The sequence below is a fragment of the Papaver somniferum genome, chromosome 10 (genome assembly GCF_003573695.1).
Source record: "Papaver somniferum cultivar HN1 chromosome 10, ASM357369v1, whole genome shotgun sequence".
In the NCBI taxonomy this organism is placed as follows: domain Eukaryota; kingdom Viridiplantae; phylum Streptophyta; class Magnoliopsida; order Ranunculales; family Papaveraceae; genus Papaver; species Papaver somniferum.
The window spans coordinates 62,345,261-62,369,694 of NC_039367.1; the positions used below are offsets into that span (position 1 = coordinate 62,345,261).

Here is a 24,434-nt window from a genome sequence, read left to right on the forward strand (position 1 = left end):
GCCTAGACTCTCTCACACTCCCTCTAAATTCCTAAAGATTTAAATACATTAAAATCTCTCAAACTCTCCCACACTCCCTCTAAATTCCTAAAGATTTAAATACATTAAAATCTCTCAAACTCTCCCACGACTAACCCACTGCTCATCCTTTCTCTTCAACCTTTCACCAATTTCTTTCCCGTCACCTGTTTACCTTCATCTACTTTCCTTCTCGAGCAGCAATAGTAATTCAGTCAAATACGTCATCAGCTTCTCTCATACTGGGCAAGTCCCTGCGACATCTTCATCTTTTTTTATTTTTTTTTATTTTTTTTGTTGATTTCAGTTGTTTGTTTGAAAACCATAGTCAGCTGAATAACATAATGCGGTGGTCTTCAGTCATGAATTCAGATAATTGTGGGTTTCTATCACTGGCAAGGAGAGATTTTGGTGATTGATTTTGTAATGAATTTAGAATTTAAGACCTAGGGTTTCATTAATGAAGGTATTTTTTTCTTTTCGTTTTTCTCTGATTTAGTTTGCCATGAGAAAGAAATGGGTCTCAAATCAAGGTTCTGTTGATCCTCAAACAAAATCAAAATTCTTAGTTTTTCTAATTTCAGTGGTTCTATTATTATTTTAGTGTAATTTTAATTTTGTAATCTTCTTCTGAATTGGTGTTTGTTATCTCTGATTCAGAGGAATCCTTCTTTATAGTTATTTGGGATTTAATTGATTAGGTGTTGATTACCTCTAATTTTTGAATTTTGGGTTTTGTAGGTTTGATTTGTAGAATAAATATTTGACTGGACTGAAATTACGACCATTGCTTTGATGGTAACCTGTCGTATTTGTTAACAGAGGTGGTGCGGCATGAATGGATGGTGTGAATTGTATCAAATAAGACAGTGGAAAGTATGTTTCTTAAATTCAAACCTCTGATATTTAGAGTAGTAATCAAGTTGGACTTAATATTTACTGTGTGTTCGTTGTTTGTAGAATCCAACTTCAGAAAATCTCTTGGCCAATACAAATTGGAAGGCTAATGCAGGTGATCATTATAAATCTTTACTTTTCTTTTCAAGTTTTGCATTGATAAATTTATCTCTAAAAACAATATGATGTTTTTCACATTGCAGACGCACGGAAGAAGTACGTCCCATAAGTCATTGGTATACTTTCATGTTACGGTTACACAGGGAGTAAAACTAGTGAGAGAGACTGTTATTACGTCTGGTGATGTGCGATTACAGCTCACCGGTAATGCTCTTCAGGTCTTCCTTGCGTAGATTTTGATGCTAGATACGGTGGTCTTGAGTCATGCTTTTGAATCCATATTCTAATCACATTTGTGGTAGGTAATTACCATGTTTTTGTGTTTTATCAGGACCAATATCGATTTAGTACTATGAATTGTGGATAATTAAAGCATGTGGCCTTTTTTTTCATTGTCTATAATTACCATATTCTAATCACATATATCAATATCCAAGGCTTAGTCAACAGATGCAGCAATGATTATCCTTTGATAGAACCACCTTAAATTGTTCGATTAAGATTCAGTTCCATGCATTGTGGATGTAATTTAAATTTGAGAAAATATCAAGCCTCTTAAAAATCTTAAGATTTTAAATCTTAAGTATCGAAGCTTTTGAGTTGTAGGTATTTGACTCATTAAAAATTTGTTGATACTGGAATTGATAAGATTAAATTGATAATTGAGGTTTCTGTCTTCAGTTCAGTATATAAATCCCACCTAAAGGAATCGAATAGATAATTTTCAAAAAAAATTTATGTACTGTTAAGTTTCAGGTGTTGTAGTCTTTTCCTTTATCTTTATGGTCTTTTCCTTTATCTTTAATATGTGCGACATTTTTCTTACAGGCTGTCGTCTCTTGCAAGTCTCTTATAGGGTCATCAATGTAATCTTAGCTGTGGCATATTTCTGTTGCAGGGCAATGGGGATCATCTTCGAAATATCTGCACTTAAGCTGCGGATGTTTGCAATTCGTGTTCAATGTGACTACCTTTATGCAAGGGGCGTCACTTAGGCTGATCTTTTTTTTATGGTGGGAGTAAGGTGAATGTGAGTGTAAGGGGTGTTACTTAGGTTGGTTTTGGTTCTTTATACGTTTTTTTTTCGAATTATTGAGATACTCTTTTTTGTGGCTTTGATTTTTTTGTATCTGCAATTTTGTTAACGAAATTACAGATCTTTTGTATGGTTCGCAGAACTTCAAGAGGAAAATATTGTAGTTCTTCGAAGAGGTATGGATCTCGCAGCAATCCCTAATTTATCAATTTATATGATATCTAGGGTTTCGATGTTTGCATGATTTTTGCTGGAAATTTGGGAAGCTAAGTTTATAACATTGAAGAGTTTGGAATTGAACTTTCAATCTGACATTATTGGTTGCTGGGAAGGTCTTTCTGTATCTAGCAATCAGTTGCAGGTATTTAGAATCAAACTTTCAATCTTTTCAGATAATTTTTATCCAAGTAATTCAATTGTATTGGTTGGTTTAGAGTTGAACCTCTTTCTTTCTCATCGTATGTTATCAATGCCCCGGTTGATTGATAGCTAACCTTAGGATTGTCTAAGAATTCTAGACCTAGGAATTTTTTCTTCTGTTTTTCTGAGTGTTTCTTCTTTATTTTGTCTTCAAACTCCCACACTCAAGTGTGTTTGATTATTTGACTATATGTGTTTTGTGGGTTTGTGGTAGTGAAGATACCAGAAGTATTGACACATCTTGGAAGTTTTTTTTATGGTTATTGATGTTTGATAGACAAAGGTAATCTTCTTTGCAATTCAATTCTTTTTAATATCAACAGATTATTATGCTAATGCTGGGCAGACAGTTTTTAAACCAGATTTACTATTGCTCTAATTTCAACTTAACTTTTGAGGGTCTGTTATGCTGAGTATCAAGAGTTGAGATATATAGATGCTTAGTTTCGTTGGGATTATTCTTATGGTCTTTTAAGAGGTTTCGCTTCCGGGTTAGAATGGAAGGTCGTTGCTATAGATTTTATATAAAATTAGATTTTATGAAGTTGTGTTTTTGGCATGATGATTTTGAAATTGGGTCCTTAGGAATGTAAGAGTGAAACATAAGGTATATGAATGATTGCATTTTCAGCTTTAAAGTGCTTTTTCCGCACAGGACATCCACTGTTTTTCTTTGTGCTGGGAAGGACTAAGGCTTAAACTTGACTATGACCTTAAACTAAATGTGTATTTTGTTCAAGGTTTTGAGTTTTAAGGTGGTCACAACAACCATAGTTGTAATTGTAGTCTATAATTCTAGCTTTAGAAGCACATACATATGTGTTAAGTGGCATGTTTATCATATACAATGTCATTAACATTCCGAGAAGTCCTTATGCAGTTTTTGCATAACATGCTAGAATCTAATTGACGGAGTTGTTTTTGGCAAGGAGATGAAACTCAAAAGGTGGTTCCTAAAAAAATTATTTGGAAGTTCGAGGTTAGAGATTCTGATATTTAAATTATTAGGTCACAGAAACAATCAATTCTCGCTTACGGTGACTTTTTTTTTTCCGTTTTGGGGTGAATTTCTTAATTTATTCATAGGAAAATAATTTCTACAATTTCATCACTTGATGGAAAATGAAGGCCTGTCACTTTTCCTAAACTAATGCTAGAGACATTTCCATCCACTTTGCAACTGAAGCTGCTGATTCCGAGGTATATAGATGAAGAGGTCGAATAGGCTTCTGCAACAAGAATTGAACCGTTTTGAAATGTCATTCTTAGACATTCTTTTAAATTGCTTTAGGATTTTTGGAAGGTTCAAATTTAAGTTTTTGTTAGATGAGAAGAACAAAATCATCGGATAGTAAGCTTGATTATTATTTATGTAAGCTTGATTGTGGGAATATGTTTGTGGAATAATAGAGAAAACCATGTGCACTGTAGCGCTCTTCCACAATGAAGATCTCATTGCAACTTTTTTCTTTTCGTTAGGCAGTAAAAATATGGAAGATGATCTGGATAATCGCTACAACTCGAATTGGGATGCTAAATGCAATGGTCAAGGCCATCGTCGGGTTGTGTTCATTTATCCATCTCGAAGCTAGCACTCTACGGAGCAAGCACTCTGTTGTCTTGGTGGTACTAATTCAATCTTCACAGGTGAGAAATTTTTGGCGGCTCCCACCAATGAATTCGATGCGTAACAAATTAACAAGATGCGGCCGCCTCATAGTCATAGTTCATGTAATGATTTGATCGTTTTATTACAATAATCATAGTTCATGTGATAATATAACACCAAATTTTCAGGAGGCATGGGAACACTGGTGCCTAATGTCCTCTACGTGGGGACTATAGTTGTGGTTCTAAAATTGGCTTTTCAGGGCACACCTATCTGTTAGTATTCCCGTAAGTGCTTATCTTGAATTTTTGTTCTACTAGGTGTTCATGGAATAGTGGTTTATGTTCCTGAATTAAGTTAATAACCTATTTTATGTATGATGTATCTAGCTCCCGGATGAAGGTGAAGGAAATTGAAGGTACACCTCTTGGACGAAGATTCCCTAAAAGCTTTGCTCCGGCTCCTGAGGCTAGCACAGGTACCATTCAGTTTGAGTAACTTCAGTTTGGATAGATCTCGAGTTGTGTCCTGACCAGATACATGAAATATTTTATTCCACATACTACAAGTGGATCAACTGTTGCTGGAGTTGATGTTACTCCTCCTCCATCTTCTGCAACTGTACTTTCAACTGGAAATGGCAATTCAATTATGCAAGGGATTGAATTGAGGTATTACATGCATCTGTTTCGAGTATTTTCTGTTTTCTTAGGGTTTTTTTTTGATGAATTGATTCGGTTATTAAGTTTTTGTTGGGGGAGAATTAAATTATTGATTTGTGTGACTGAGATTCTGGTGGAAATGCTACTGGAAGGTTTAACGTAGAGTTAGAAGCCAGACTGATGAAATCCTTATAATTTTATTGAAACCTACGATTTTATAGGTATTTTTTTTTTCTTTTCTTGCTTATTCATGGGTTTTGTTCAAGTATTTTCATCTTATCCCATTATATATGCTCTACATTATCTATTTTTTAATGGGAAAACTCCTAGAAGTTTAATAGGAGCGAAAGGTCTATCACTTCATTTTCTACAACTGAAATCACGAACCAGAAGTTTAAAAACCATTTAGGAAAGGTTTGGAATCATGATGGCCCAATAATGAGAACTGTAATGTGGTATTTTTCAACAGAAGTCTAAACTTCTGATTGTTCTCCAATTGAATTTAAAACTTTTCGTTGAAAGGGGGAGTTTTTTTGTAACATTGTCCTATTACGAGGCTGTGGTATTCGAATCGAGGTCTCATTTATCGCTTCTTACAGATACTAGACCAGTTTGAAGCATCTGCTCTGTACGACTTTTATGATGAGCACATACTGATTCGTTTTGTCTGTCATGTTTTGCAGATTCTACCAAACAGCAAGGCCAGCTGCATGACAGCGTTAGTTGAATAAAAGTGAGTATGAAAGAGCGGGCCAAGAGATTTTACCATTCAACCATATCCGCATTTTTTGTTGGGATGGGCGTATCTCTTGGTATTGATGTATTAGAATCTCCCATAGCAGCAAAATATTACCACACTGAATAACTTCCATACTGACTGCTATGACGAAAACTATTATCCCGGATTGAGCAGTGTCCAGACTGATCCAATTGCTACAACTTTGGCTTCCTCCATATCAAAGTAACTTTCTTTGATTTGCGATAATACATACAAGTCTTCCATATGTTTGATTCACAATTAAATTCTATACGTCTTGCTTATTTTTAGGGTGTTATGCGAAATTGTAAAGGTAGAAATATTTTAAAAAAAATGTAGGTATGGTTTTAGTTCCGGTCAAATATACATGAATAGTCGTATTTATTTAGCGATTCTTACTACTAAGCTCTTAATGTGGTGTTGAATTGTAGATGGTGATTTGTTATTGTAGTTTGAAAGTGATTCATGGGGTTGCTTTTTCAAGCTTCGAACTTTATAAATTGTGGAGGTTGTTTGGCATACAACTGTATTGCGTCGGAGTAGGTCTGTGCTCCGAGTTGTCACCAAAGAAAAACCAAATATACAACGAAAGAGCCCTGCAAATTCGAAGTTCTATTTAATTCGTTTTTTTCTTTACATTTTTGGTAATTCATATAGCTATATTTAGACAATAATTTTTGAAGATCACAAAAGAGTTGAAATTTAAATTTTGTACAGGATCAACTGCTGCTAAATAGTAGGGTCAATGTGATAGGAAGCATTTCGAACCTGTTGTACAACGGGAAGGAACCTGTTTTTCCAACATGTTTCACGGTAATATGGTTTTTTGCTTTCTTTTCTTATTTGTTTGGTTAGGCTTTTTATGGTTTTTACTGTTCTTTCCTTTCATGTTTTTCTGATTCTAAGGGTCTGCTTATTCGATTTATACCAGTAAGATGTGTCAACCTTTTGCTTTGCTACTATTCATTTATGTATGTTAGAATAATAGACTTGGATATAATGTCACTTGGGATCAACCAAAAAAGGTGTTGTCTGAAAAAACATATAATATTTCCCATTGTTGTAGTCTAACGGATCATAATTCCATTGTTTTAATTGTTGATCATTTGGTTCTGCATAAACATATCAATGTCCCTTTCTCCTATTGCAAAGGCTGCTGTGGAACTAATTGTTTCAAAGGCACTAGGAGAACTATTGTTCTTTACTTTTAGAAAAGCTGAAATTTGTAACGTTATATTTATGTGTGAAGTTAGTAGATTTTTTATGCACTCTACTTTCAGATGACTACATAAATAGAGTTTGTGTGTATCTTGATATCATCATGTACTTATGTTTTCTTTTTTCTAATGATTTTGTTCATTATGCTTATTTCAGGTCCCTAAAGGTCTTGAGCTGGATATCAGGGCATCGGAACAATAGGGCTTGGCGAGAAGGCAACAGTATATTTTAGTAATCAATGCTAGAATTTTAGCAATTAATACTAGAAGAATCTCCTTTCATGCCGAATGAAGAAGGTTTTGACTTTTGAAGATGTCCAGTTCAATATGGAATTAGTTCACTTCATTCAAGCACGTCTGGTGAAATCCTTTATTCAGGAGAATTCTTGGCCAAGTCCTACTATAAAACTCAGTGTGGTGACATCCTTTCTTTTTCGACATTATCTATAATTAGCTCATATCTGATATTTTTTTCTTGGAATAACTGGATGTCGTAACAGCTTTTGAGGTTGTTAATGTTAATGGCTGCATTAGCTTAACGAATTTGCATGCTTCAAAATCTGAAAATTTTAAACTGTGAGAATTTAATATTCTTGCCGGAACCTACTCAACAACTTTAATGCAGAAAGGACCACTGAATCACGTCCAGGTATTTATTCTTTTCTTATTATGGCATATGCAATTCATTTAAAGCTCGATTTTCTAGCTGTATCTGTCCTATACTAAAGACCAGTCTTTTAAATCATGGATCTGTGGCGCAATGGTAGCGCGTCTGACTCCATGTCAGAAGGTTACGTGTTCGATTCACGTCAGGTCCAATTGCCGATATTTAACCGTGTCTTACAAATAGTTGAAGTGTTATTTTCTATTTTTGTTTGAGATGTGCACTATTTAGTTTGTTATCTGGGTATGTTATATAAGTTGGTGAAGATTCTAAGAACATTGAGACAGAAGCTAGATTGGCAATAAAGAAGCTGCCTGCGTCTTTGTCTGCAGAAACTGAAAAAGTTCATGAAGATCCAAGCAATGCCAACCATTATGTTGGCTTCAGTTTCATGGTGGAGCGAGGATGCCAAACAAGCGTGAATGGTATTAATGAGAGTCGTAATGGAGAAAAGGTTTCTCCAAGTAATTAAGAGACAAAATTATACCGCAGGTTCAAAATCACATTGTTTACTACATTCGGCCGTGGCCAGGTCCTTCCAACATCTTCTAATGTGAGCTCTATCCAATTTCAGTTTTATTTGTTTACTAATTTTTCATGACTATTCTTTATCGTTGACTATTTTTCATGACTATTTTTCATGACTAATTTTTCCAACTTCATGACTATTTTTCATGACTAATTTCAGTCATGACTATTTTTCATGACTAATTTTTCCAATTTCTTCTTCCTCTTCTTCTTCTTCTTCTTTTTCTTCTTCTAATGATTCCAATATTTTGTTAATTTTTTTTTTACGTTTGATGCATGGAGTTCGTCTACTGCAAGCTTATGCTACTTACTTTTCGGGGTATGTGATGAGTTTCAGTGATGAGTGGTATTTTATTCTTTTGTTGCCAGCGCATTAAAGTTTTTGCACCGTCAGTAATCATTAGATGGAAAAGAGGGAAGGCAAATGTTTTTGCCCAAGATTTAACTCAAATTGGGTTAGACTAAATGACTGATCTCGACATTTTGTTGACTCCCAGCAACTTTAATCTATAACAACTCAATAAGTGATAGTAAAGAAAGACAATAAATTATAATAAAATCCTCTATTGCAATCGTTTATGAACTAATCCTAGGGAGATAAACTAATCAACCAGGCATTTATTTCAATAACGTGAAAAAACAAACCATAAAACACAATTATTATTATTTTTCCGAAGAGGATGAGGTTCTGCCGCAGGCTAGGGTTAGGGACAAAGATAGCCCTAACCTAATAAACACTACTAACATTAGGTTTGTGGTGACTAAGTTCCCTAATATAATTAGGTTTGCTAATCTAACTTATTTTTCTAATTAAAAATGGCTAATCTTAATGTAACACACACTATTTTCCAAAAGAATTCGTCTTACTAAAAACGATTTTATAACATGGATATCTAAGGACCGGTTCTATTGAGCCCGATTAACTTACATATTGACTAAAATATTATGAGAGGTTACGGACCGGTGGACAAAACAACATAAAAAAAATCGATAGAGGTTGAGCCTCGGCCGTAGGCTGCAATGATTGGAAACATATATACAAAGAGAAAAATATAAGTACAATATCATGTTATCACAATATTATCTGATTAAGTTTTATGAGTGTACATAAGATTTGGTTAAAGTTTATTACAATAGGATCATATGTATGAAATAAAAGAGAAGAAAAAAATACGAGTTGACAAAGTTTAGACAATATAAAAAGTTAGACAAAGATTGGAATGGCATCACGTTTAGCGTAGAATCTCATGACATTGACGAAATCAATAATGCAGGAAAAAAACTCTACAACTCATCAAAAAAATCGTTTATACCTCCAAATATTCAACACTCAATAACAAGCATAAGAATCATAAGATGGCATCAAAAATAGGATGTATAAACAAACATGATAACAAGGTTTAGCGCTAAAATAAACCCGGAAAATAACTGATTTTTCGTATGACAACAGTTAGAGTTTGACAACAATACAAATATAAATTTATATCTCCACAACAAGATAGTTCAAACTTCGGATCAAAACAGTTCAATAGATGAAGAACAGAGTGTTATGAATCAAGCAATGTTAGGTATGACACAACAGAAAAGAAACCTTACACACGATGCCCTCATATCCTTAACAGAAAATCAATGGATTCTAGTGACATATATGAGTTGGAACGGTATATACAGAGACAACAATATAAGTACAATATCATGTTATCACAGTATTATCCGATTGATTTATTGAGTCTACAAAAGATTTGATTAAAGTTTATTACAATAGGATCATATGTAAAAATCAAAAGAGTTGTGAAAATACGAGCTGACAAAATTTAGACAATATAAAAAGTTAGACAAAGATTGGAATGGCATCACGTTTAGCGTAGAATCTGATGACACTGACGAAATCAACAATGCAGGAAAAAATTCTACAACTCATCAAAAAAATCATTTATCCCTCAAAATATTCAACACTCAATAACAAGCATACGAATCACAAGATGACATCAAAAATAGGATGTATAATCCAACATAATAACAAGGTTTACGCTACATAAACCCGAAAAATAACTGAGTTTTCGTATGACAACAGTTAGAGTTTCAGACCAATCGAAAGATAAATTTACCTCTCCACAAAAAGATAGTTCAAACTTCGGATCAAAATAGTTCAATAGATAAATAACAGAGTATTATTAATCAAGCAATGTTAGGTACGAAACAACAGAAAATAAATCTTATACCCCATGTCCTCATATCCTTATTAGAAAATTAATGGATTCTAATGACATATACAGATAAAACAGTGTCAGAACAATATCACATTATCACAGTATTATCAGATTGAGTATGAGTCTACAAAAGATTTGATTAAAGTTTATTACAATAGGATCATATGTGTAAAAGAAAAGAGAAGACAAAAATACGAGCCAACAAAATTTAGACAATATAAAAAGTTAGACGAAGATTGGAATGGCATCACGTTTAGCGAAGAATCTGATGACACTGACGAAATCAACAATGCATGAATTTTTTTTTACAACTCATCAAAAAAATTGTTTGAACCTTAAAATATTCAACACTCAATAACAAGCATAAGAATCACAAGATGTCATCAAAAATAGGATGTATAAACCAACATAATAACAAGGTTTACCACTACATAAACCCGGAAAATAACTGAGTTTTTGTTTGACAACATTTAGAGTTTGAGAATAATAGAAAGATAAATTTATCTCTCCACAACAAGATAGTTCAAACTTCGGATCAAAATTGTTCAATAGATGAAGAACAGAATGTTGTTAATCAATCAATGTTAGGTACGACACAACAGAAAAGAAACATTACACACGACGCCCTAATATCCTTAATAGAAAATCGATGGATTCTAATGACATGTATGAGTTGGAACGATATAGACAAAGAGAACAGTATAAGTACAATATCATGTTATTACAGTATTATCCGATTGAGTTTTATGAGTCTACAAAAGATTTGATTAAAGTTTATTACAATAGGATCATACGTATAAATGAAAAGAGAAGACAAAAATACGAGTTGACAAAGTTTAGACAATATGAAAAATTAGACAAAGGTTGGAATGGCATCACGTTTAGCATAGAATCTGATGACACTGACGACATCAACAATGCAGGAAAAAAATTCTACAACTCATCAAAAAAATCGTTTAGACCTCCAAATATTCTACACTCAATAACAAGCATAAGAATCACAAGATGGCATCAAAAATAGGATGTATAAACCAAGATAATAACAAGGTTTACCGCTACATAAACCAGAAAAATAACTGAGTTTTCGCACAGTTATAGTTTGAGAACAATAGAAAGACAAATTTATCTCTCCACAACTATATAGTTCAAACTTCGGATCAAAACAGTTCAATAAATGAATAACATAGTATTATCAATCAAGCAATGTTAGGTACGACACAATAGAAAAAGAAACCTTGCACACGATGCCCTCATATCCTTGATAGAAAATAAATGGATTCTAATGACATATACAAAGAAAACAGTGTCAGTACAATATCATATTATCACAATATTATCCGATTGAGTTTTATGAGTCTAAAAAAGATTTGATTAAAGTTTATTACAATAGGATCATATGTATAAATAAAAAGAGAAGACAAAAATACGAGCTGACAAAGTTTAGAAATATAAAAATTAGACAAAGATTGGAATGGCATCACGTTTAGCGTAGAATTTAATGACACTGACGAAATCAACAATGCAGGAAAAATATTCTACAACTCATCAAAAAAATCGTTTAGACCTCCAAATATTCAACACATAATAAGAAGCATAAGAATCACAAGTTGGCATCAAAAATAGGATGTATAAACCAACATAATAACAAGGTTTACCGATACATAAACCCGGAAAATAACTGAGTTTTCGTATGACAACAGTTAGAGTTTGAGAACAATAGAAAGATATCTCCACAACAAGATAGTTCAAACTTCGGATCGAAACAGTTCAATAGATGAAGAACGGAGTGTTATCAATCAAGCAATGTTAGGTACGGAACAACAGAAAAGAAACCTTACACACGAATCCCTCATATCCTTAATAGAAAATCAATGGATTCTAATGACATATATAAGTTGGAACGGTATATACAGAGAAAACAGTATAAGTACAATATCATGTTATCACAGTATTATCCGATTGAGTTTTATGAGTCTACAAAAGATTTGATTAAAGTTTATTACGAAGGATCATATGTATGAATGAAAAGAGAAGACAAAAATACAAGATGACAAAGTTTAGACAATATAAAAAATTAGACAAAGATTGAAATGGCATCACATTTAGCTTAGAATTTGATGACACTGACGAAATCAACTGTGCAGGAAAAAACTTCTACAACTCACCAAAAAAATCATTTAGACCTACAAATATTCAACACTTAATAACAAGCATTAGAATCACAAGATGGCATCAAAAATAGGATGTATAAACCAACATATACCAAGATTTATCGCTACATAAACCCGAAAAATAACTGAGTTTTCGTTTGACAACAGTTAGAGTTTGAGAATAATAGGAAGATAAATTTATCTCTCCACAACAAGATTGTTCAAACTTCGGATCAATGCAGTTCAATAGATGAATAATAGAGTATTATCAATCAAGCAATGTTAGGTACGAAACAACAGAAAAGAAACCTTACTCACGATACCCTCATATCCGTAACAGAAAATTAATAGATTCTAAAGACATATACAGAGAAAACAGTGTCAGTACAATATCACATTATCACAGTATTATCCGTTTGAGTTTTATGAGTCTAAAAAAGATTTGATTAAAGTTTATTACGATAGGATCATATGTATAAATGAAAAGAGAAGACAAAAATACGAGCTGACAAATTTTAGACAATATAAAAAATTAGACAAAGATTGGAATGGCATCACATTTAGCGTAGAATTTGATGACACTTACGAAATCAACAATGCTATAAAAAAAATTCTATAACTCATCAAAAAAATCGTTAAGACCTCCAAATATTCAACACTTAATAACAAGAATAAGAATCACCAGATGTCATCAAAAAATAGGATGTATAAACCAACATATAACAAGGTTTACCGCCACATAAACCCGTAAAATAACTGAATTTTCGTATGACAACAGTCAGATTTTGAGAATAATAGAAAGATAAATTTATATCTCCACAACAAGATAGTTCAAACTTCAGATCAAAACAGTTTAATAGATGAAGAACAGAGTGTTATCAATAAAGCAATGTTAGGTACGACACAACATAAAAGAAAGCTTACACACGAAGCCCTCACATCCTTAATAGAAAAAGAAAATCAATGGATTCTAATGACATATATGAGTCGGAACGGTATATATAAACAGAATAGTATAAGTACAATATCTCGGTATCACAGTATTATCTGATTGAGTTTTATGAATCTACAAAAGATTTGATTGAATTTATTACAATAAGATCATATGTATAAAAGAAAAGAGAAGACAAAAATACGAGCCGACAAAGTTTAAACAATATAAAAAGTTGGAAAAAGATTGGAATGACATCATGTTTAGCATAGAATCTGATGACACTGACGAAAACAACAATGCAGGAAAAAAATTCTACAACTCATAAAAAAAATCGTTTAGACCTCCAAATATTCAACACTCAATAACAAGCATAAGAATCACAGGATGGCATCAAAAATAAGATGTATAAACCAATATAATAACAAGGTTTACCGCTACATAAATACGGAAAATAACTGAGTTTCGAATGACAACAGTTAGAGTTTGAGAACAATAGAAAGATAAATTTATCTCTCCACAACTATATAGTTCAAACTTTGGATCAAAACAGTTCAATAGATGAATAAAAGAGTATTATCAATCAAGCAATGTTAGGTACGACAACATAAAAGAAACCTTACAGACGACACCCTCATATCCTTAATAGAAAGTCAATGGATTCTAATGATATATATGAGTTGGAACGGTATATACAGAGAGAACAATATAAGTACAATATCGCGTTATCACAGTATTATCTGATTGAGTTTATGTGTCTAAAAATGATTTGATTAAAGTTTATTACAATAGGATCATATGTGTAAATGAAAAGAGAAGTCAAAATACGAGCTGACAAAGTTTAGACAATATAAAAAATTAGACAAAGATTGGAATGGCATCACGTTTAGCTTAGAATTTGATAACACTGACGAAATCAACAATGCAGGAAAAAAATTCTACAACTCATCCAAAAAATCGTTTAGACCTCCAAATATTCAACAATTAATAACAAACATAAGAATCACAAGATGGCATCGAAAATAGGATGTATAAACCAACTATTAACAAGGTTTACCGCTACATAAACCTGAAAAATAACTGAGTTTTCGTATGACAATAGTTAGAGTTTGAGAACAATAGAAAGATAAATTTATATCTCCACAACAAGATAGTTCAAACTTCGGATCACAACGGTTCAATAAATGAAGATCATAGTGTTATCAATCAAGTAATGTTAGGTGCAGCACAAAAGAAAATAAACCCTACACACGACGCCCTCATATCCTTAATAAAAAATCAATGGGTTCGAATGACATATATGAGTTGGAACGATATATACAAAGAGAACAATATAAGTACAATATCACAATATCACGTTATCACAATATTATCTGATTGAGTTTTGTGAGTCTAAAAAATATTTGATTAAAGTTTATTACAATAGGATCATATGTATAAATTAAAAGAAAAGACAAAAATACGAGCTGACAAATTTTAGACAATATAAAAAATTAGACAAAGATTGGAATAGCATCATGTTTAGCGTAGAATTTGATGACACCGACGAAATCAACAATGCAAGAAAAAAGTTCTACAACTCATCCAAAAAATCGTTTAGACCTCCAAATATTCAACAATCAATAACAAGCATAAGAATCACAAGATGACATCGAAAATAGGATGTATAAACCAACATATAACAAGGTTTACTTGCTACATAAACTCAGAAAATAACTGAGTTTTCGTATCACAACAGTTAGAGTTTGAGAACAATAGAAAGATAAACTTATATCTCCACAAAAAGATAGTTCAAACTTCGGATCCAAACAGTTCAATATCTGAAGAACAAAGTATTATCAATCAAGCAATGTTAGGTTCGGCACAACAAAAAAGAAACCTTACACACAACGCCTTCACATCCTTAATAGAAAATCAGTGGATTCTAATGACATATATGAGTTGGAATAGTATATACGGAGAGAACAATATCAGTACAGTATCAAGTTATCACAGTATTATCTGATTGGGTTTTATGAGTCTAAAAAAGATTTGATTAAAGTTTATTACAATAGGATCATATGTATATATGAAAAGAGAAAACAAAATTACGAGATGACAAAATTTAGACAATATAAAAAATTAGAAAAATATTGGAGTGGCATCACGTTTAGCGTAGAATTTTGATCACATCGACGAAATTAACAACGCAGGAACTATATTGTGCAACTCATCAAAAAGATCGTTTAGACCTCCAAATATTCAACAATCAATAACAAGCATAAGAATAATAAGATGGCATCGAAAATAAATTGTATAAACCAACATATAACAAGGTTTACCGCTACATAAAACCGGAAAATAACTGAATTTTCGTATGACAACAGTTAGAGTTTGAGAACAATAGAAAGATAAATTTATCTCTCCACAAAAATATAGTTCAAACTTCGGATCCAAACAGTTCAATATCTGAAGAACAGAGTGTTATCAATCAAGTAATGTTAGGTACGACACAACAAAAAATAAACCTTACACATAACACCCTCATATCCTTACTAGAAAATCAGTGGATTCTAATGACATATATGAGTTGGAACGGTATATACGGAGAGAACAATATCAGTACAATATCATGTTATCATTGTATTATCCGATTGAGTTTTATGAGTCTAAAAAGGATTTGATTAAAGTTTATTACAATAGGATCGTATGTATAAATGAAAAGAGAAAACAAAATTACGAGATGACAAAATTTAGAAAATATAAAAAGTTAGACAAAGATTGGAGTGGCATCACGTTTAGCATAGAATTTGATGACACTGACGAAATCAACAATGCAGGAACAAATACAACTCATTTATTGTCACGTGACAGTAAAATGCTTGAGCTTATTTACTGAGGAAAACTTTCAGAAAAATTTCAAAGACTTATGAGTGGATGGATGCAAACGAACTACAAAGACATCTTTGCACCACTAAAAAGATAGACAATTTTTGTTTGAAAAAGAAAATACTACAAGAACTAGAAGGATAAATGATTTCATTCCTAAGAAAGCATATAACATTCCAGAAATATGAGTCTTTTCACAAACCACGGCTTTTAAGAACAAATGGAAGAATTAGGAAAATATCACTATATAAATGAACGAAAAGTAAAAAAGACAAGAATGTAGAAATTTAACATTCAAATAACTTTTGCGGTAAAAATATGGTGTAAGCATGGATATAATTTGCAATCGAGAAAGAATGAAAATATGCAAAGAAGGTCTTATAGTATAAGAAGTTGTCGAAAGATTATGAGAAATTGAGTGCAACTCAAAGACATATAGATTTGGTTAAGATTTGAATGATTAACAGAAGTCAAATAGGATTAAAAGGTAATGCCTGCTACATTTTACATTAAACTTAATTTATGGATGTTTTTATGTAGTTTTTTTAATTAATCAACATACATTGATGCTGTCTTATTTTGGTTAAACGTGATAACTTCAATAACAATGAATTAAATAAAGTGATTGATATTTTTTAAGTTCAAAATATATTTTTATTAGAACCGTGTGCCTAAATATAAACTGATTCTATTACTACCAATGTTATAAAAATGTAGGTACCATGTATACACACGTAAACTGTAAGGAAAGGTTGAGCCGGGGCCGTAAGGCCCCGGTGATACCTAGTATCATATAAAAACTAAGAAATCTTAATTAAAAGATTCTCAATTTATTTCGATCATGGGATTCTCCTTTAGCTATTAAGGAATATCTTTGAACAATTAATGATAAGAGTTGCTGCACATGTTCAAAGTATGTTGATATCTTTACTTTGCAAGTCCTTTTCATACTTACAATCTTGGAAACGACTTGCCACACTTCCAAACAAGTTTAGTATTGGTTCGTCTGGATTCCAAGAACTATATGATTGATTATCCTATCAAATCACCAATTATGGGTTTCTCGGTTCTACCAAAACAAGTTCGGTTCTACCTCCATGTGAGTATTGTGCATAGTCACGCTAGTTACCAAAATTCGGTTGACTAAGTACTAGGATCGGTTCCCCACAACTTATGGTAACTGCATGTATTCGGTTGCACATGTCCATAGGATCGGTTCCCCCAAAACTACAAACTTGTTTCACATGTTCAAAGGATCGGTTCCCCCATCTACTAAAAATGTCTTGCACCTCTTACAAGGATCGATTCCCTCTTGCAAATTTGTTGCACCTCTTACTAGGATCGGTTCGCCAATGACTAGATAAAAGTTGCTATTTACAACGCATCAACCATACCATCTTGAGTGATTACTTAATATCGATTTCACTAATAAAAGTCATACCAATACATAAGTCAGCCCTTGTGAATAGTTTTACCAAGATACATAAACAAGTTTATGAGCGGTTATACTAAACACACATATTGGTAATTCAAAATAGATTTGCAATGAATAACAATACCAATGAGCCTAGCGATTTCCCTTTCGATTCACAAAACAAGTTTATGAACTTACTTCCTTTAAATGAATGTAAAACATTGTTTTCTAGAATGAAATCTTCAATCATACCCATACATAATCACAATAGCATCCATATGATCATGTCGATGTCTTATATACAAAGTTTAATGGTTAAGCAATAAACCTCGTATTGTATTCCTTAATACTATATCTAACTAAAGTTTCATACACAGCTTCGCAGTTAAGTTTTCAATATGCACGACTTGAAAGATACGTTAGGGAATAAAACAGTTCAAGTCAAATATTACTAACCTCAAGAGAAGGATGATGTTTTCGTTGTAGCTCCATACTTCTTCACATTCTTCAAGTCTTCATGTAATACTTGTAAGTCTCATATCCTAACACTTTCAAGCTAACCTATACGAAGTTGACTCTAGTATGTAATCAAGCGACTCTTTAAATGAGTTTTGATTCACTAAAATATGACAACCAAACTTGACATACCAACGCTTGGTGGGTTCAACCGAGCTATGCTCTAACAATCTCCCCCTTTGTCAATTTTAGTGAGAAAACTCTTACATCATATGGATAAACAAATTACAAAAATTCATTATACACATACGCTTTATTCCAAGTTCAACAACACAAAACCTGCATTAAATTCAATCCTTAAATGCCGCTGCTGACATTATAATAACAAAGCTAATACTCCCCCTAAAGGTAAGATATGTAGATTTTCAATCCGCACGTCTTTGTTATTTCCATGTAGTTCCTCATAACTACATATCATATGGTATGTGACTCCCCCTTAGTCTATGCTTTCACTCTTTTCGTTAGAATAAACGTTTTAGCACAAATTTCCTTTCCCTTAGTGATACCAACTCACAACAAGTCAATATCACTTGTTTACTCCATATATTTCTCCCTCTTTTTGTCAAAAAATGACAAAGAAACGAAAAAATAAAGGACAAACCGAAAGGATCATACAAATCTCACAAAGAGAGTTTGCAAACCTATAAGAGTTGAGCACGAGGGTTTTACACACCATTTTAGATAACCACTTTCAAAACTGAAACTACAAGTAATTTGGTTTTAACATGTTATCTAGGAAACAATTGCCCGAAGCAATTTTCCCTAATAGTTTAGCACATCAAAAATCGACTAAGCACCTTAGTTCTTTTGCTAAACAAATTGTACAAATACAATCGCTTGTTTGATAAGACCAAAATAAAGACCAGATTTAACTTTATTTTTCTCATCAGGATCTAATTATTCTCAAAAATAACTTAGACCTTTCACTTTTAAACAAGACAAATACTAGGTTAGTTAATTAGTAATTCTTGTTAAGGCATTCAGTTAGACTTGAATAATCGAAACCTTCACATTTGATAAGTCTAACTAAGATCCGAAAAAATTAGTTTCTCTTATCCGGAAATCACTTGGACTAAAAAAATGATCCCGAAACACTTTTGTTAAGCCATAAACAATCCATACAAACCAAATAAATCAACTTGCATAATCATTTATCTTAACCGGAAGCAATTGAAATAAACATAGACATTATAGCACTGCAATTGCACCGAAATTTTGTAAGCCTAAATAATTGATACCGAACAATAACGAAAGATAACAATAGTTTTTCTTAACCGGAAACAATTGAATCACAATCAAACATTTATACACAAATAATGGAATAAACATCAATTGTACCGAAAATTTTGTTAAGCAAAAGCAATAAGGATATGAAATAAAATCATGCTTTTCTTAAACAGGAAAACAATTAACTAACAAGATTGTTACCTCAAATTCCGCATCCTCTTCTCCAATATGTTTGCATCTTCTTTCCAGGGAGAATTGATACCGAAATATCATTATGTTGTCATCCTTATGCAAAACAAAAGAATAACAACAACCAACCTTTACCAGAGCAAAAGTTGAAACCTCGAAACACATATGGTTGTATGCTAAACCAAATGATTCAACATATTGTGACTTTTTCACATATTGTTTCTACAGGAACCCCTCATGACCCTTTGATAAAGCCTACCAACATGGGCTAGAACTTAAACCCGCTAAATCAAAAAGTCACCCAAACCATAAGGGTTCACACATTATGAGATCGAATATCAAGGTAATAAAACCGAAAGCAAACATCCCATAAACATAGATAGCAATAAAATAAAGCATTCAAGCACAGGCTATGTAACCGAAAACTATCACAAGAAAAATTATAAATCAATAATTTTATTCATAAAAATAAGATAGTTTTATTCATAAAATAGACTTTACAATTATTGAAAGAAATCAAAAACTGAAGTCTATTTTTCTGGATTAAGCATATAACTTAATCTTTAGTGGTGCTATTGTTGTTCACCGAAGTTTCTTCAGTGTTCAAACTTTTGAAGCATGTCTCAAGAGACTTGTTTGCAACCACTTCTTGTTTTTCAAGCTTTTCAACTTGAACCTTCATATCAGCAAGATAAGCTTTTGTCTCCTCAATTTTATCTTTGAGCCAATCTTGATTTCGAACCGTCATTATGAGATTAGTTATCAGTTCTTCAAAATCTTGAATATAGTGAATCATACTATCAGAACGAATCCACTTGGTTTCGGTTGGATTTTGAAAGTTGTAAGCCAACATACAAGACTCATCTTGAGATCCGATTGCACTATCACAATCATTATCAGACATGATTTTTGATTAGTTTTTGTTCCTCCTATCTGTATTTATTCCTTGACAATCCTTAACCTTTTGAGCTTCCTCCTTATTATCCTTTGTAACACTGCGAGTTATTGGAGGCATGCTCGGTTATTTAAAAGGGATTACTCATTGTTTCAAAACATAGGAAAAAGATTGTTTTCCAGTAAGACACAAAGTTTCGGACCTGAAAAACTTGTGGATTACCAAAAATATACGCAAAATATATTTTGTTTGCATTGTCCGAATCTTCCCAAGTTGGAAGGTTTATAATCATTCGAAAATTCCAAATAAGACCTATTTTTTGGAAGATCATGATAAGCATGAACACTTTTTAGACAGACATGGATCTGCAGTCATCCATAAAATGTCACAGATCTACACATAAAACAAATGTGCTCTCATTTTATTATGCTTTTCTCATCCATAAGAGCACGGAATGGGATGAGAGTGCAAAATTTCGATACAACTAAGTTGTATCTGAGTAAGATTTTTGTAGCTTATAGCGAGTATCAGAAACAAAGTTCATGTTTCTCTTCGGGATTTTATGCCCTAAATATTTCCTCCCAAGATGATGATCTTTTCTAACTCTAGAGATATGATCATGTGGATAAACTGTACTGATGTGAGAATTTTCAGAGATAGATAAATCTCTCTTAATTCTTTCAATGAGATTTTTATATGATTTTCTCATTCTAAGGACTTCCTTATGATTCACATCAGTGTGATTATCTGAAACAATTATCGGAAACTCCTGATTATTTCTTTTGGCACAGATTCTCTCTTTTCCTTTCTTCTGGAGTCGTTCTTCATCAAAACAAGAATTGTTTCATATAGGTGAGGAGGAACCTTTTTCCAGAAGCGATTATCAACTCTTTTCTCTGATTATTTTGAGTTGATCTTGTCGGGTAGTGGTTGATAAGTTCATAATTCATATGATTTTAGTATCCATTCCATACTTGTTTTAGCTATTATTCTTGCATGTATTCGTATTATTACTCTTGTTCTCTCTTATTTTCCTCTATTAGTTGAATCATCCAAAAAGGAGCTAGAAAGAGAAGTATTCCAAGTATCCAAGTGCCCAAGTCCAAGAGAAGTGGAAGAAGTGCGACAAAAAGGAGCAAAACGCTCAAAATCAAGAGAAGGGACAAAGACCGATCTTAACTCATTAAAATTAAGGATTTATCATCATCATCTTGAATAGAATTGAAAAATAAAAATAATTCAAAAAGAATGAGGTCATTCCGAGTTCAGATGAAGAAGTTGTGGCCAAAACAAGCTTTTATTGAATACCGAAGACAGTAAAGTTCGCGGACGGGTTTCATATTTTAATTCTGAAAATTTCTGCTGGAATTTGAAGTTCGCGGACTGGGTTTACGAACTTAGCAAGTGGAAAACGTGTATTAATACCTTGGAAAGCCTAAGGTCACGTTTGGGAGTCTTTACGTCGTATTTTCGGGTCGGGTTCTTGAACCGAACTAAATACTTGGAGACCAAGCAATGTAAACCTATAAAAAGGTATTAGGTCATAGAATCATCGAATCTCATATTATACTTTGGTTCTTCATTAATATTTAGGGTTTACCCCTTTAGGGGGAAACCGGGTAATTGTGTAATCATGAGAAACTAAACCTTTGTTGATTAAGGATGAATTCAATGTTCTAAGCGTGAAGCTTTATTAATAATACAAATATATTGAGAGTTTTTATCATCATCGTTTGTGTTTACCATATCTAGGGTTTATGATTGATTCTTAGATTGATTTGGGATGCATACTAGATTGGTCTATTGATCGTTCTATTACTAGTAGAAGTTATGAGATAAGTAATCGTCGATTAACTCTCTATACAAGTAGAAATCGTGAGACCTTACAGAGGGATTCTGTGGAGAAATCGTGTGTGAAGACAACACTAGCAAGTAAACCTTGATATAAGAGTTTAACTACTGGGATCAACCTAAATTCACAAATCTTAAGGCGTTCGATTGGATTACACGTTGAGTGATCTACTACTTGGTGGTTCGTTGAATAGAATCTGGTAGTCGAGAACTTCCGCATCCAGTGATAGAAGGAGTTTTGGGGATAACACTGATCTAGTTGTTATTCTACGGTTGGTGATGAATGGTTCTTACGAAAGATAGATAAGTATTTTAATCCAGTTATCGCTTGGTAACGGCGAAGGATTCCTTGATCATCTCTTTTCTTTATTATTGTCTTTTAATTTATACTTTATAAACCAAAACCCCCCTTTTGTAATTTACTTTATCTTGTTATTTCAAATAACCTATCAATTACACAGCTCTCTGTGGGAACGATCTCTTACTACCGCTATATTACCAGTTAATTAGTGAGAAATATATTTATTAATTTGTTGTGCCTACGACAACCCATACAAATTTTGGCGCCGCTGCCGGGGAGCATTCGCTAATTGATTTGTTATTTGTTTAGCTTGTTTTTATTTTTGTTTCGATTTTCTCTTTCTTGTGAATCGTCATGTTTCCTTACGGAAATAACATGTACGGAGCACAAGAACAATCATATAATAGTGGTAATCAATATGATTTTCAATCTCATTCATATGACAACTACCAACCATCCTCCGGGTATAATCAAAACCAATCTTTTGGCTATGACCAATATTCCGCGGAACCTTACAGATATTATCATACATGTCAACGACCTTATGATGAGCATGTAAGTGAGCAATCACAAGGATGGGAGGATAGTTATGCTCTTGATAAGAAAATTTCTAGTTTTGCAGAATCGTGTCTTAAACTGGTACAACAGGGGATCCAAACCATGGAACAGAAAACACATGAGCAACTCCAAGAAATTCAAAGGAATGTGGACAACTTAAAGATACAAATTGCTCAACTCAAGGAGACAAGGAATGAAGAAGAAGTTTGGTCTCAAAGCCAAACTGATTCTGAAACTCCTAAGGACGATAACAAATATTTTGGAGATGAGCAACCATTGGAGAGTCCACATAAAAATGATGAAGTTATTCCAACTCTGGATCGTAATAAAGATCATTCACCTATTCAAAATGAGGAGCCTTGGTATGACCGAACCATTGTTATGAACGGTGTGACATACTCAAATTCATATCAACGTTACAATAAACATCCATATTAAAATGTTTTTAGGCCAGTTGATTTGCAAGAAGTAGACCCGATTATTCCCTCAACGGATACTTATATAGAATACCCCAAAATCTATACTGAAGAAGAGTTCATGAGAGCGGAATTTGATTCGGATGACGAGAGTGTTGAAGAGATGGAGATTGAGAATGAAACCAAATTGATTGAAGTCGTGGAAGACCCAATTGAGATAGATAATAATAGTTCGATAGAGGACCACAAGATACTTGAGGTAAATAATTCACTGTTCATTAAGAAAGATGAAGATCACGTACAAGGTTTTTCTAATCCTTTGCATAATTCTATATCTATTGATCCTTTTCCTCCAATTAAAGTAACTTCTCAAAGAGTTGTTAACCCAACTTTTAAGAAAATACCTCACTTAGGATTGGAGTTGTGTGCTTCAAAAGTTTTAACGGATTATTTTGCTTTAAGTATCCACCACTTGATGTGTTTGATTAGAGTAGTGTGCAGGTTCACCAAGCTGAGGAACCTTTTAAAGTTCCCGAATTTTATGTTCTCTATCCACTTCCGAGTGTAGAAAGGACTAAGTGTGGGGGAAACTTCAATAAATTGATAGCTTCAATATTTATATTTTGTGCTAATGTTTTTGTGAAGTTGTTGTTTGAATTGCAGATTGTTATTTGGAAGGATTGCCAAATTTTCAGATTATTGGTGTACGTACGATAACAATAACGTCGGGCTGACGACGTTAAACCAAGCACTTCATGGGAGGAAACCCATCGGTTTTGTATCTCTATCCCTTTTGTTTTTATATTTATTAGTTTTTCATATCATATCTTGCATTCCCATCTTAAATTTTACAAGTCCTATATCTATAATGAAAGTTTTGACGAATTCTCGTCAGAAAAATTCTGACTGCGCACTTGTCACAAAAATAGCTCTCGAGACTTCATACGGAGTCCGATTTGAGTGTTTAAACCCAACTTTTA

The 24,434-nt window shown here is 32.9% G+C and overlaps 2 long non-coding RNA genes and 1 other non-coding gene across 4 annotated transcripts; all 3 read left to right on the forward strand.

Moving 5' to 3' along the window:
* Positions 1–1,167: 1,167 nt before the first annotated feature.
* LOC113316828 lies at positions 1,168–2,434 on the forward strand. Of its 2 annotated transcripts, none has more exons than XR_003343022.1 (4): positions 1,168–1,239; positions 1,934–2,089; positions 2,192–2,247; positions 2,343–2,434. It is a non-coding gene; the product is annotated as an uncharacterized LOC113316828 (long non-coding RNA). The 2 variants fall into 2 exon arrangements; XR_003343021.1 differs by having other exon boundaries at positions 1,213–1,333.
* A 1,416-nt stretch (positions 2,435–3,850) lies between these two features.
* LOC113316827 lies at positions 3,851–7,252 on the forward strand. Its single transcript, XR_003343020.1, has 6 exons — positions 3,851–4,138; positions 4,289–4,387; positions 4,490–4,578; positions 4,670–4,771; positions 5,446–6,332; positions 6,894–7,252. It is a non-coding gene; the product is annotated as an uncharacterized LOC113316827 (long non-coding RNA).
* A 230-nt stretch (positions 7,253–7,482) lies between these two features.
* On the forward strand, positions 7,483–7,554 carry TRNAW-CCA. The gene has a single exon. It is a non-coding gene; the product is annotated as a tRNA-Trp (tRNA).
* The last annotated feature ends 16,880 nt before the right edge of the window (positions 7,555–24,434 follow it).